We start from the raw sequence: 12845 nt of genomic DNA, 5'->3' as shown, positions 1-12845 counted from the left end.
ACTAGAAGCAGTAAACTTCTCCCGAGTGCATTAGAGTTATACGCACATCTTAGCAAAATTGAATTCCAAGTTCTCTGAAGGAAACACTGGTGATTTATGCAGTTTCCATGAGCTGCAGCACTGAACATAATCCCCTGCCAGGTTGGTTATATACTTAAATCAATAAATGTGGTCCATCACATAAATAGAACCAAGGACAAAAATCACATGATCATCTCAATAGATGCAGATAAAAGCCTTTGGACAAAATTCAGCACCCATTCATGTTAAAAACATTGGAGAAACTAGGGATAGAAGGAATTTACCTCAAAACCATAAAGAATATACATGACAAACCCGAAGCTAACATCACGCAGAACACAGAAAAACTGAAAACATTTCCTATAAAATCAGGAACAAGACAAGGATGTCCACTCTCATCACTCCTATTTCTTATAGTTCTTGAAACTCCAGTGAGAGCAATCAAGCAAGAGAAGAATATTAAAGGAATAGAAACAGGAAAAGAAGGAGTCAAACTATCTCTGTTTGCTGATGACATAATTCTTTCTAGTGGACCCAAAAAATTTCACCAGAAGACTTCTGGATCTGATAAATTCAGATACAAGATACAAGATTAACCTTAAAAAATCAATAGCTTAGGGCCGGAGATGTAGCTCAGTGGTAGAGCACCTGCCTAGCATGTGTGAGGCCCTGGGTTCAATCCCAGCAGCACATAAAAAAAAAAAAAAAAAAATCAATAGCTTTCCTATACTTCAATAACAAAGTTGCCAGGAATGTGTTAGACAGCAATGGCACTGGGATCGTAGTACCTGCCTTCAACTCTTACTTTGAGACACTGAAAGGTTACTTAAACGACTTAATGGGGTTGCTTTGAGGATTAATAGGATGATGCAGTTCAAACTATCAGCTAACAAATGCTCAATGAAGTGAATCCATTATTAGCATCGTTTGTGTTCACTATTTGTTAAACAAATGAATGGCTATCATAAGTCATGAAATAATGAAATCAATGCAAATAGAATCCATATTTAGTAACATAGATGGATCCTTAATGTGAACCAGGAAATAAATCAATGTTAAGAGAATAGTCTCAGGCTGGGAAGATAGCTCAGTCGGTAGGGTGCTTGCCTTGCAGGCACAGGCCCTGGGTTCAATCCCTAGCACCGCAAAAAAAAAAAAAAAAAAAAAAAAAAAAAAATGAGAATAGTCTCTTGTCAGTTGGCTAGGGATTAAATCTACCCCTCACTACCTGTGCTAGCTTGACCAGGGGTTATCCTCTCTACCTCTAAATTATCTATCTAACTTAGAGCCTAAACAGAGTAAATGATCAATATTGATAATTATTTAAAAGTTTTCTTTTTAATTTGATAAGCTGTCAAACATTCGTAAATATTTTAGGAATTTAGTCTGTATGCTAATAAGAAGCAACAATTGAACTTTCAAAGTGTCTCCTTGCCCGTCTTGTCTTTTTAAGATAAAACTGCACTACAGACATTTGGGGGAAAAATTATTTCAAAACAAGCAAAGTTCCAAAGAGGTAAATATAACTTCAAAAATCCTTTTATGTGTTTTTAAAAAGTAATCCTCAAAGCATCTGTTATTAAAACTTTCTACTTTCTGTCATCCAACAGTGCTATTTCATAATCATTAATAATTAATCATAGATCTCTGATTCACTCTTGTACACTCTAAAAATAGGAGACCATGAATAGGCTAAGATCCTTAGCAACAGAATATTGAATATTCCAGCAGCCTAACCTGGGTACCTATTCACATTTTGAAAACAGATCTGTCTTGAGATTGTTAAATCGGAAGGTATTTAATGGCAGAGTCAGACATACTTATCCCGTTTCCAACTATTCAAACTGACCTCTCTACAAACCTCTCTCTTTCTCCTTCTCTCTCTCTCCTTCCCTCCTTCCCTTCCTCCCTCCCTCCCTCCCTCCCTCCCTAGTGACAGAGAACAAAAGAGCTGTGCAATCATCTTGAGACCCTGGAGATGGAGACCCCCAGACAGAAGGCTCACCAACAAGCACCAACCTGGTTGGTGGCCTGCCTGATGGTTGCATTTGTTTCTCACCATGTGACAGATGTTGAATGCACTCTGAGTGAGAAAGTGGCATAATACTGGTAAGATGCAAACTCTTTTTAAATTTTAACTTAATATGTTCAATAAACTGTACAAAGTACTGTTGTATATACTTTACAAATATGAGTTCATTCAATCTTCATAACAACCCTAATGGGAAACTGAATCAAAGGTTAAGTATCTAGCCCAGAATTATGTAGCCAATATGTGAAGGAGCTAGAATTCAAATGCAGGCATTCATGGGTCATGAATCCTAGCCTAAACCCTAGGCAGCCCATCAAAGCAGTAAATCACAAATCTGGTTAGCAAATCTGTGTGTAGCTCTTGGCTAAACAGAAAAGCAAATGAGAAGATGGAGAAATGTGGCAAGAGAGTGTTTAGTGTAAATAAATATGTATCTCTTAGTATTCAAAATATTCAATTCACCAAGTGATACACTATGAATAATTTCACTAATATGAAACCTGAATCAGGGCATAGTAGAGTGGTGAGCAGGAACATGTGTACCACAGCTCAATACAAAATAGCATAGGCAGCAACTGATGGTCCTCCATACTTCATAACAAGGACTCCTGGCTTGCCCCAAAGTAAGAAGCAACATTTCCTTTCTTTTCCCAATGAAAAGCAATCACTCTCTCCCTTTCTCAGAGAAAGGGATGGATGGATGATAGATGGATTAATGGTTAGTCCACTTCCACCTTCCACTTAAATTCCTGTCATTATTTTTCTCTCCTTCAAACCAGATAGCTTCAAGCTTGAGCACATGAGTGTCTCTCTAGACACTAACAGTGCCCTATAAAATAGCCATGAACCACATGTGGCCATGCAACTTGAACATAAATTACTCACAATAAGCAAGTTTAAAACATAGTTCCTTGGTCCACTTGCCACATTTGGCTAGCTGCTTCATTGGACAGCACAGATATGGAACATGTTCATCAGCATCACAGGAAACTGCTCTGGGAGATGGCTGCCACTGCTAGTCCTGTTCCCCAGGAGTGGCATGGATTCATCTTTTCTGAGTTATTCTATTTTTGTATCATCATAGAGCGGTACAATTAAGTTTAAGAAAACCATTTAATGTGAACATCAAAAGTTTTGATAATGTTTCCTTTATTGGACACTTCCTTCTGTACGTAAATTTTACTTGACTGAAATCATTGGCAAGTCTGGATTTTTTCAGTTGTATTTGTTTTTCTTATCGGATATCCTTCCAAGTAACTAGAAGTAGAGAGTTTAATGTATGCAAACTTTTTAATCAAGAAAAGCATAATTACATATCAAATTTCTTTCTTTACCTAAAACCTTCACTTAACTTCATGCAGTATTAGGAGAAAATCATCTGTACCATGTTGTTTTCTATCCTGAAATGGGCTCACTTCACTTTATCTCTCAGAACTGTATCCAGTTGTGTGAAACAATTTCTGTACTTAATTTCTATAATATGTTATCACTGGTAGGATAATTAAGCCACTGAGTCAGCAGCTAAGAAAATTTAGACAATATTTTATCCTAAACATTAGAAGAGTTCCACCATAATATCTACCATTTGTCCATCAATGCTTACCACTTATTGTGTGTCTGATACTGTATTAGATTGCCCTCAATGTTCCTAGAATATAATTCAGTTCAAACTACTAAAATAAAGAAGTGATATCTGTTATCCTTGGATAGGGTGATAGTGACTGTCTAAAGTCAGATTTCTGCTCACATTCTCCAAAACCCACACAGATCCAAAAAGAGAGCAAACAAAACTATCCATGTCTACAGCACAATTGGGAGACAGAAAAATGTGATCAATTTCAGCTTAAAATCTAAAAATAGAAATGTCATTTGATCTAGCAAATCTACTACTGAGTATAAGTCTAAAGGAAAGAAAAATCAGTATGTTGAAGACATATTACACTTCCAATTTTATTTCAGCACTGTGCACAATAGTCAAGATATTAATCGACCTAACTACCTAGCATTAAATGAACAGGTAAAGAAAATGTGGTTAGTGCACACAAACACACACACACACACACACACACACACACACACACACACACACACTAGCACACTGGAATATTATTCAGTCATAAAAAATGAAATAGTGTCATTTTTTAGCAACAGGGATAAGCCTGAAAGACATTATACTAATTGGAACAAGTCAAGGTCAGAAAGATACCTGCAGAGAGGCTGGTGAGGCTGGTTAATAGGTATAGAACTACAATCAGAAGAGTAAGTTGTAGCTTTCTATAGAACAATAGGATGACATAGCTAGCAATAATTTATTGTATAATTCAAAATAGCTAGAAAAGAGGATCTCAAATGCTCTTATCACAAAGAAATGATAAATGTTGATAAAAGTTTGAGGTGATAGAAATGCTAATTACCCCGATGTGATTATTATACCTTATATACAAGTGTTTAAATATTACACTGCACCCTATAAATATGTATGGTTACTATGTATCAAGTACATTTTTAAATAAAATTAAAAACAAAAATGGAAATGAAGGGGAAAAATTCACTCCTGGAAAGATGAAGTCCCACCGGGAGTGGAGAAATACTGAGAACGATGATGGCAGATTAGGGCACTGGCTCCTGGTACTCCCTGGAGGCTCCTGGAGAAGTGAAGGAAAGGACAGAAAAGTTCTCCGTGAAAAGGTAGTGCTCAGGAAGGAGTGGCCTCTTGGGTGGAGGAAGGCAGCAGGGACGGGAAGGGAGAGGCATCTTGGTGGTATGAGAATGCAGGAGGACATATTATAAATTAAGAAAAATGAGGACACCAAAGCCAGTCAAAACCAGGAGATTCATCAGCTTCAAGTGGTGCCATCTATTAAAGGAACTATAATTGACTACAAAGGCAAAAGGCATTCTGAAACCAATATTCCTGGAAACCACCCAAATCTCTTACCTCTGCACACAGAGTCAAGGTGATAGAAAATAATTTTAAACATGCAACAACCCAGGAATATGGAATGGTACTCATGGGTGCTTCATTAGCATCTATAGAGAGGAAACTTCCTCCCACCAGATGTGAATGGGAAAGTTTCAGGACAGATGGTGAACACTGAATACACACACACACACACACACACACATACACACTTAATTGAAGATCTGAGACTAGAATAAAAATTGGGGGAAAGGTTAAAGAATAATATGCAACTGGTATATATACCGACAAAGTTTGAAATATACAACTGACAAAATTGGAGTGTGATAGAGAAAAAAAGGAAAAAAGTGAAATATACTTAGAGTGTCTCATACTGATAAAAGAACATCATTTTAAAATGACAAGCTAAAGTGCAGAAGAATAAGGAATAAGGAAATAAGGGCAATATAAAAAGGTGTTTATATAAAAGTAGCCACTAATACAACCTTTCCAAAATGCCAAGTTAAATATTCTTCCTGTTCTCAAAAAAGCAAGAAAACAGACCACAAGGGGAAACATGGACACTCTAACAATATATAAAGTAAATATAGAAAACAATATGGCAGAATTGATCCAAACATATATGTCATATTGATATTTGTAAATGAGCTTAATTTACCAAATAAAGAAGTTTTCAAATTGGCTTACAAAGTAAAACCTATGTTACATACTATAGATGTTATTTTTTGGGGAGGGGGAGGTGGTAACCAGGGAGGTGTTAACCATTGAGTCACATCCCCTGCTCTTTTTAAATATTTTATTTAAAGACAGGGTCTCCCTGAGTTGCTTAGTGCCTCGCTGTTGCTAAGCCTGGCTTTGAACTAGCGATCCTCCTGCCTCGGCCTCCTGATAGATGTTCTTTAAACAGACTCAGCAAAGATAATGATAGATGGATGGAAAAAGTTATATCTGACATTATAAACAATAAAGAGGCACAGTTAATTTTGTATTGGACAAGGTAAAAATCAGGCATGCTTTAGTCAGCTTTTTCACTGCTGTGACTAAAAGATCTGACCAGAACAATTTTAGGGAAGAAAAGTTTATCTGAGGGCTTACAGTTTCAGAGGTCTTAGTCACAGAAGGCCAGCTTCGTTCCTGGGGGCTTGAAGTGAAGCAGAACATCATAGTGGAAGACTGTGGAAGAGGGAAGCCATTCACATGATGATCAGGTAACAGAGAGAGACTCCAGTTGCCAGATACAAATATATACCCAAAGCCACGCCCCCAATACCCCACCTCCTCCAGCCACACCCCACCTGCCTTTATTTACCACTCAGTTAATCCCATCAGGTGTTTAATTTCGTGATTGGGTTAAGGCTCTAGTAACCCAATCATTTCTCCTCTGAACCTTCCTGTATTGGCTCACGTGAGCTTTTGGGGGACAACTCATATCCAAACCATAAGAAGGCCTACAAAGTACATTAAATGAGACAAGGAAGGACATATTAAAATGACTAAGGACATGATTAGTGATGAAAATAGCACTTTGAAATAAAATTAACAGAAACTACAGGAAATGCAGGAGAAATGGCAAAAACACAGTAATAATACAGTACTTAAACATATCATTCCCAGACCAAAAAAAGTGAGCCCCAAAAAAGGAAAGTTATAAAATACTTATTACATAGTGAGGAAGATAGAGCTTATAAATATATATTAAATTTTCCTACCAGTAATAAATTATACATCTTATTCTCAAGGGATATGGAATATTTACATAAATTGAATATATATTATGTCACATGGAATGAAGTAGAAATAACTCAAACTATATTCTCTGGCCATATGAATAAAAATTAGTAAGGAAAACAAAAACAAAACAAAATGCTTTTCTAAGCTGAAAATGTAAAAACTCACTACTAAACAACTCTTTGGTACAAAGGGAAATAATAAGTGAAAGTTCACAATTTTTTTTAAAAAAATTAATGATAAAAAATATCAGAATATATATTATATAGGATATATAGGATATATAGATTATATAGGATATATAGATTATATAGGATATAATCAATGCAATGATGTCAGGGAAATTCATAGCCTTAAGTATTTATCACAATGAAAATAAATAAATAAACGAGTTAAAATCCCAACACAAAATCCTGAGAAAAACAATGTAAGCCACAAGAAAGCACAACAAAGGAAAATAGTGAAAATAAAAGCAGAAATTATTAGAGCTGGCCTATATCTGGGGACCATGGCTACCAAGGTCCAGTGACTCAGCTCACAGAGCCCTCAGTGTTGGCCTTGGGGGCTAGGTGACTCGGTACTGTTACTGCCAGTGAGGAAGAGAAAGACATGGCCAACAGGTGCCCCAAGGTCAGCATGCAGAATGACGAGGTTCACAAGCAGCTCTTAGCCTTTGGAGAGTAAATGGCTAAAATCCTGCCCTAATATATTGATAGTGTCCTGCCACAATGAGTTAGAGATTGTATCCATCCAGAAAGAATCCTCTAGTTCTGAATTCACAGCAACGCACAATTCAGATCATTGTCTGTCTTGACTTCCGCAATCATCCCAATCCAGCAAAACTGTTAAAAGATTATCTACGACCTGCTTTCTCTGAGCTCCAACTAACAATTCCTTGCAAAGACCTGTACAGATGAGCTGCCCAGCATGGAGTTCACTGTCCATGTACAAGCCTGCAGTGGTATGAAAGGGAGACCTGGGACTGGTTTGGAGTCTTCTAAGCTAACCACCTTCAGCTCAGAAGGGATTTGTCTGCTTAGGTTTGGAGAGACATCCTCTCTGAAAAGACTCCCCTTATTTGGTTTTGTTGAGTTCTGCTGAAGTAGGACAAAGGTCAGGCGGTTAGTGTAGACAGATGATTGGTTTAGGTCAGGAAGGTGGAAGCTGAGTCAAAGGGAATGGAATGTTAGTATCTTCAGGATGCATCCCCCTTACTCCTGGCCAAAGTCACCTGTCTTCGGGGTATTAAAATGTTAATACCTTCAGAACACATCCCCCTCCCCTCACAGGTGACCAAAAAGTCACCTACCTCTGGTGGGGATTGAACCTCCCAATAAGGGGCTATTAATGAATGCCTCCTAGGCTACTCCCTTCCTGCCTGGTCCCCTGGGTGGCTTCATTCCTGCCCTTGGCTCACCTTTTGGTCACAAGTCACTTTAATCATGGGTCACATAGGCAGGATGTGGGGAGTGGGGAAGAGAAGCCATGAGGACAAAGAAATTCAAAAATGTATACAAGAAGCAGGATACCCCTACTTCCTTGTATACCCACCTCTGGGACCTCTTCTTTGTGGAGAAGGCTGTCTCTGTTCTATCCTTTAAATAAAATTTGCTTTCTACACTTGCCTTAGTGTTTATCGGGTGCTCAATCTTCAACATCTGGAAAAATGAACTCGTGGTCACCAGTAACACTGCTATGCCTGAGAGAAGAAGTGGTTGATGACCAAGCCATGGATTGCCCAGTAGTTCAGCAAGCTTGACCTGAACAGCAGCCCCTGTCCAGCCACCCCAACCCTGAGCTTTCCCTGCCTGTCACCAACCTTCACCTCAAGCTTCAAGCCAGAGAAGAAAAGCAGAAGCCAAGTAGCTCCAGGGAGGGCTTGTGAATCCATGAAAGGCCTTATATATATAATTCAGTTTAGATGTAAACAAATTTATACTTCAATTCATAAAACAAAGAAAGTGAGGACGAAGGGAAGGAAGAAAGGATTGAGAGCTCAGAAAATAAGAGTTTTGAACTTTTTGAATGTGAAGTATAACATTGCTAACTAAACCTAATGAAGAGGATACCAGAGAACCACCTTTAATTATTGTGACACCCCCCCCACCCCCGGCAAACTTAAGATACTGTACTTCCCCAACCCTGCCTGGGGCTAGGAGGGAACCAAGCATGGAAAGCCCCGAGTTCGCTTCCCAAAGGCACTAGGCAACTTACACTGCCCTGATTTCCCTCCTGAGGATGCCTGAGCCCAGGTTTGAATTACTGTACTCATAGCACACACTGCATTGTCCCATGGAGATGGAAGGAGAAACTTTTATTTGTCTTTCCTACTTCCCTCCTTTTTCCCTCCCTTTATTTGGTAATGGGCTTGGGATGTGGCAGAATAAGAGCTTGTAGGCCTGCTTAGGCCCATGTGAGGGTTGGAGAGAAACCTAGGCAGAAAATAGAATTTTGGAATTTCACCAAAATATAGCATTCTTAAAAAGGAGTAGTAAAAATTACAGTTCAAAAGTTATTTCAGAATGATGAAGGGCAACAACTGACTTGATTTTGGCTTCAAACTAGGTATGGTAGAATCCTGAAGGTTTTCCAAAAAAGGAAAATTTTTATTAAAATAGTGCTGTAGAAAGACAACTCTAGGGATATTTAATCACTTGGGAGGCTGTTGTAGTATAATACAAACCCCTGCTACCCACAGAACAGCAGCACTGGCTTGGGAACTAGTTAAAATTCAGATTCTCAGGCCTTAATCCAGGAGGACAGAATCAGAATCTCCATTTCGACAAAATCTTGAGGACATTTTTTACACATTAAAGTAAGAGAAGCAGTGCCCTGGATACCATAAGATATATCACCTGAGGGATTAAAAAAAAAAAGAACAGATGCATCAGAGAGAAACTGTGCTTCCGAAGTGTCAAAAATCAAAAGACAATAGGTTTTCAGGGCTGGATTACTGCAGTTCTAGGAACACTGGCCAAAAAGCAGATTCATTATGAGTTTGACTGTAGTTAATGGCTTACAGCTGCATTGGTGCTTATTTTCAAAATAATTTAAATTGGTAAATCATAGTAATGTTTCAATTTAGAGAAGATATCAATAGAATTCCTGCTATTATTCCTTGAGCTCTCCAAGATTCTGCATGGCTTGTGTTTTTAACGAAACTATCCATCTGATTTTCCATTTTCTCTTACAGTGTGGAAGATTTAGAGTCTTCCCCTAAAGTTCCCTTTGTCACTAACCTGGGCATTTCTCCAAGCCCAAAGATAGTAGGGGAAATTATAGGCTTTTCCTACATGCTTTTCCTTTTTAAGCAACTAGATCTGGTTTTCATATTAACAAGTCTTAACCTTTCCCTACTTATAGGGTGTTTTTAGTTTGTGTATTTTTGTTTTTTGAAACGTAAGCACCTGCACATCTCAATCAAAACAGAAGGCCTTTGGAAAAACCAAACTCATTGGTATACAATTAAGGGTGTTGGGTTACATATTATTAAATATACTTGGAGTTTTATAAATATCATGATGGAATTGTAGAAATGTGAAAACCTCTTAAATACTCAAGTCCTGAAAAAGTTGGCAATCATAGAGTTTAATTGGTGATATGGAAATAGAAACCGTATTTATGATGGCAGGTAATCCCCTGTGTGTAATCTGCAAACAGGACTCTCAGAATGTTGCTTCATGCTAAAGTTAAAACTAAGAAAATTTAGGTGATTGCAGTAATATCCTAGTTCAGTCTCAACAACAGAATAATTGTCTACAATGTTGAACATTTAAATACCTGATTTTAAGCCGAATATTTAAAGAAAAATCAGATTCTAGAAGTCACTAGAATTTTTTTGAAAAGCCCCTCCAAAGACACACAAAGATATAAATATTTCAACTTCTGGCCAAGGTCACCAGTTCATAGTGAGTCATGTCTATACTGGCTCAAGGGAAGAGTCCCCACCTACACCAGGTCGAGGAGCGAGTCTCTACCCACAGTAGGTCAAACCAAGTGAGTGCTCATCTACATTGGCTCAAGGTGGTGGCAGAGGAGACTCCTGATGTCCAGGTGGATCCAGAGGTGCTCCTGGCTGGAACTTTTGCAGAGAAGCCTGAGCCAGTGTGCACACCTGGTTCCTGCAGCTGTTTAGAGTCCATGCTGTGATGTAAGAATCCACAGAGCATAGAGTCCTCTGGTTGGCTGTCCATTGGTTTTGTCTGTCTCAGCTCTGCGTTTGCATTGGAACCACCCTGTTTCTGAATCTAACAGGTTTCAGGCCTCCTTGGATGGGAGCTACTTTTCTGCTGACACAGGGCATGCAATAACAACACAGGGCAAGCAAGCAGCGATCTTCCTGGTCACCCTCTTCCAGCCTTTGCTGTTGTCCTGGGGTTGCCCATTGGAGGTATCTTGAGAGAAACTGATGCCATCTGCTGTTGCAACACCTACTGAAGAACCTCTTGGAATTGGGCATGCAGGATTCAGGTCATGCTGGGAGGCAATGCAGGGAGCAGGGGCCTTGCACAGAGGGAGCAGAGATCAGTGAGAGACAGGCAGAATGTTCTGACATCCTTCTGCCCTGATGTCTTGGCCTCCACAGGCAGCTGATGCTCACAGGACAAGTGGAAGCTGTGACATACATACTCACTGGCACTCTTCCTTGGGAAGACAGGGAAATTGGAATGACCCATGGGTTGTGGGTGAGGACCCACTCTCTGATGCTCAGGCTTCACATGGAACTTGAAGGCTTGTCCCTGGCTCTTTTGGTGCTTGAGTATTAGGTACATAGCCATTGCATCATCCAAATTTCTACTGGCTACAGACACCCAGGTCTTGTACAGGTTATAACCCAGGTCAAATAGATTGTAATTACTGTGGGTTCTGGGCGTTTGGGGAGTGGCTCACTAAGTTGATGGGCTGAATACTCCTCACCCACCCTCTGCTGTGGATGTTGTTGAAGGATTTTCTCTACTATGAGCCGCTGCTCAGGGTTCTTGGTCAGCATTTTATGATAAGCCTTCTTGCTTGGGTGGGAATGTGATCAAGAATGTGGTACCTTGCCTTCGTGATCTACATCACCAGCTCCCAAGGGAACATCTTCATAAGTGGGTGTTCTCAATGACAACATAAAATATAGAATGACACCTAGGCTCCAGACATTCACCAGAGGGCTCCCGTATTCTTCCCACTGGGTAATTTCAGGGCACGGTATGGGAAAGTGCCCTGAAATCCTCTTAGCTTCTGCCCACGCTTATGCCAAACTCAAGGAGTTTGATGTTGCTTCTGGCATCCACCACAACGTTCTCAACTTTCAGGTCTCGGTGTGCAATGTCCTTCTTGTGGCAGTGACCCACTATACACATGATCTGCCTGAATAGTCTCTGGGCCTCTTCCTTCTGCATGCCACCGGACTGGATATGGACAAGTAGCTGTGCCCCACCTGCATACTCCATCATGATGTAGATAAATTTACAGGTTTCAATAACCTGAAATAACTGGATCACATTGGGATGCTCCAGGCCCATCATCACATTTGGTTAAGATTAGACGGAGAAGTTCCCTGTTTCCTTTGACAGGACTTTCACCACCACCTTTGCCCTGTAAGGAGGTGGTGGGTTAGTTACATCAGGGAAAACCACCATGCCCAATGGCCCTCAGAACCTCACAATGGCCATGGAGGCCATCTCATCACAGGAGCTGGGCCCCTGCTACCCTACACTCGTCTGACTACTCTTACTATGCATCCTAAGCAGGAACACCAAATAAGGATGATAGGCAAAAATAAATAAATAAATAAATAACCAAATCAACAAATCAAAATCACAAAACCAAACAAAAAACCCACATCAAAGAACCAATATTCAAAGACCACAACCACCAACTGCCAACTACCAACCACAGTTGTAGAGGCAAAAATTCCTAGATTGAGCAGCTCCACGTGTTTACTCTCTGAGGAGGGCGCAATGGCAGATGGCATTACAATGATGGGAACATATCCAAAACACAAAGTAGAAATCACATAGGGAGACTGGAAAGCAAAGAGTGTGCAGGGGCCAGTTCATTCTTTTATAATAACTCACTCTACAGGAATTAAATGGGATCCAACGAGAACTACCTAATCCCCTTCCAAAAATGATAACCAACCCAGTCACATTTCAC

General features: G+C 39.6%; 1 protein-coding gene across 1 annotated transcript in view; it reads left to right on the top strand.

Annotated features, from left to right (window-relative positions):
* Positions 1-12845, top strand: part of SLC38A11 (solute carrier family 38 member 11) — a 170082-nt gene that overhangs the window by 45590 nt on the left and 111647 nt on the right. Inside the window, exon 2 of the mRNA XM_079134415.1 lies at positions 1955-2130. The gene's annotated coding sequence lies outside the window, so the exon portion shown is untranslated. The remainder of the gene's footprint in view (positions 1-1954; positions 2131-12845) is intronic.

The sequence above is a fragment of the Sciurus vulgaris genome (assembly GCF_902686455.1).
Source record: "Sciurus vulgaris genome assembly, chromosome: 3".
NCBI classification, from domain to species: domain Eukaryota; kingdom Metazoa; phylum Chordata; class Mammalia; order Rodentia; family Sciuridae; genus Sciurus; species Sciurus vulgaris.
Note: the sequence above shows the minus strand (reverse complement) of the source record. Positions and strands in the feature narration are given on the sequence as shown.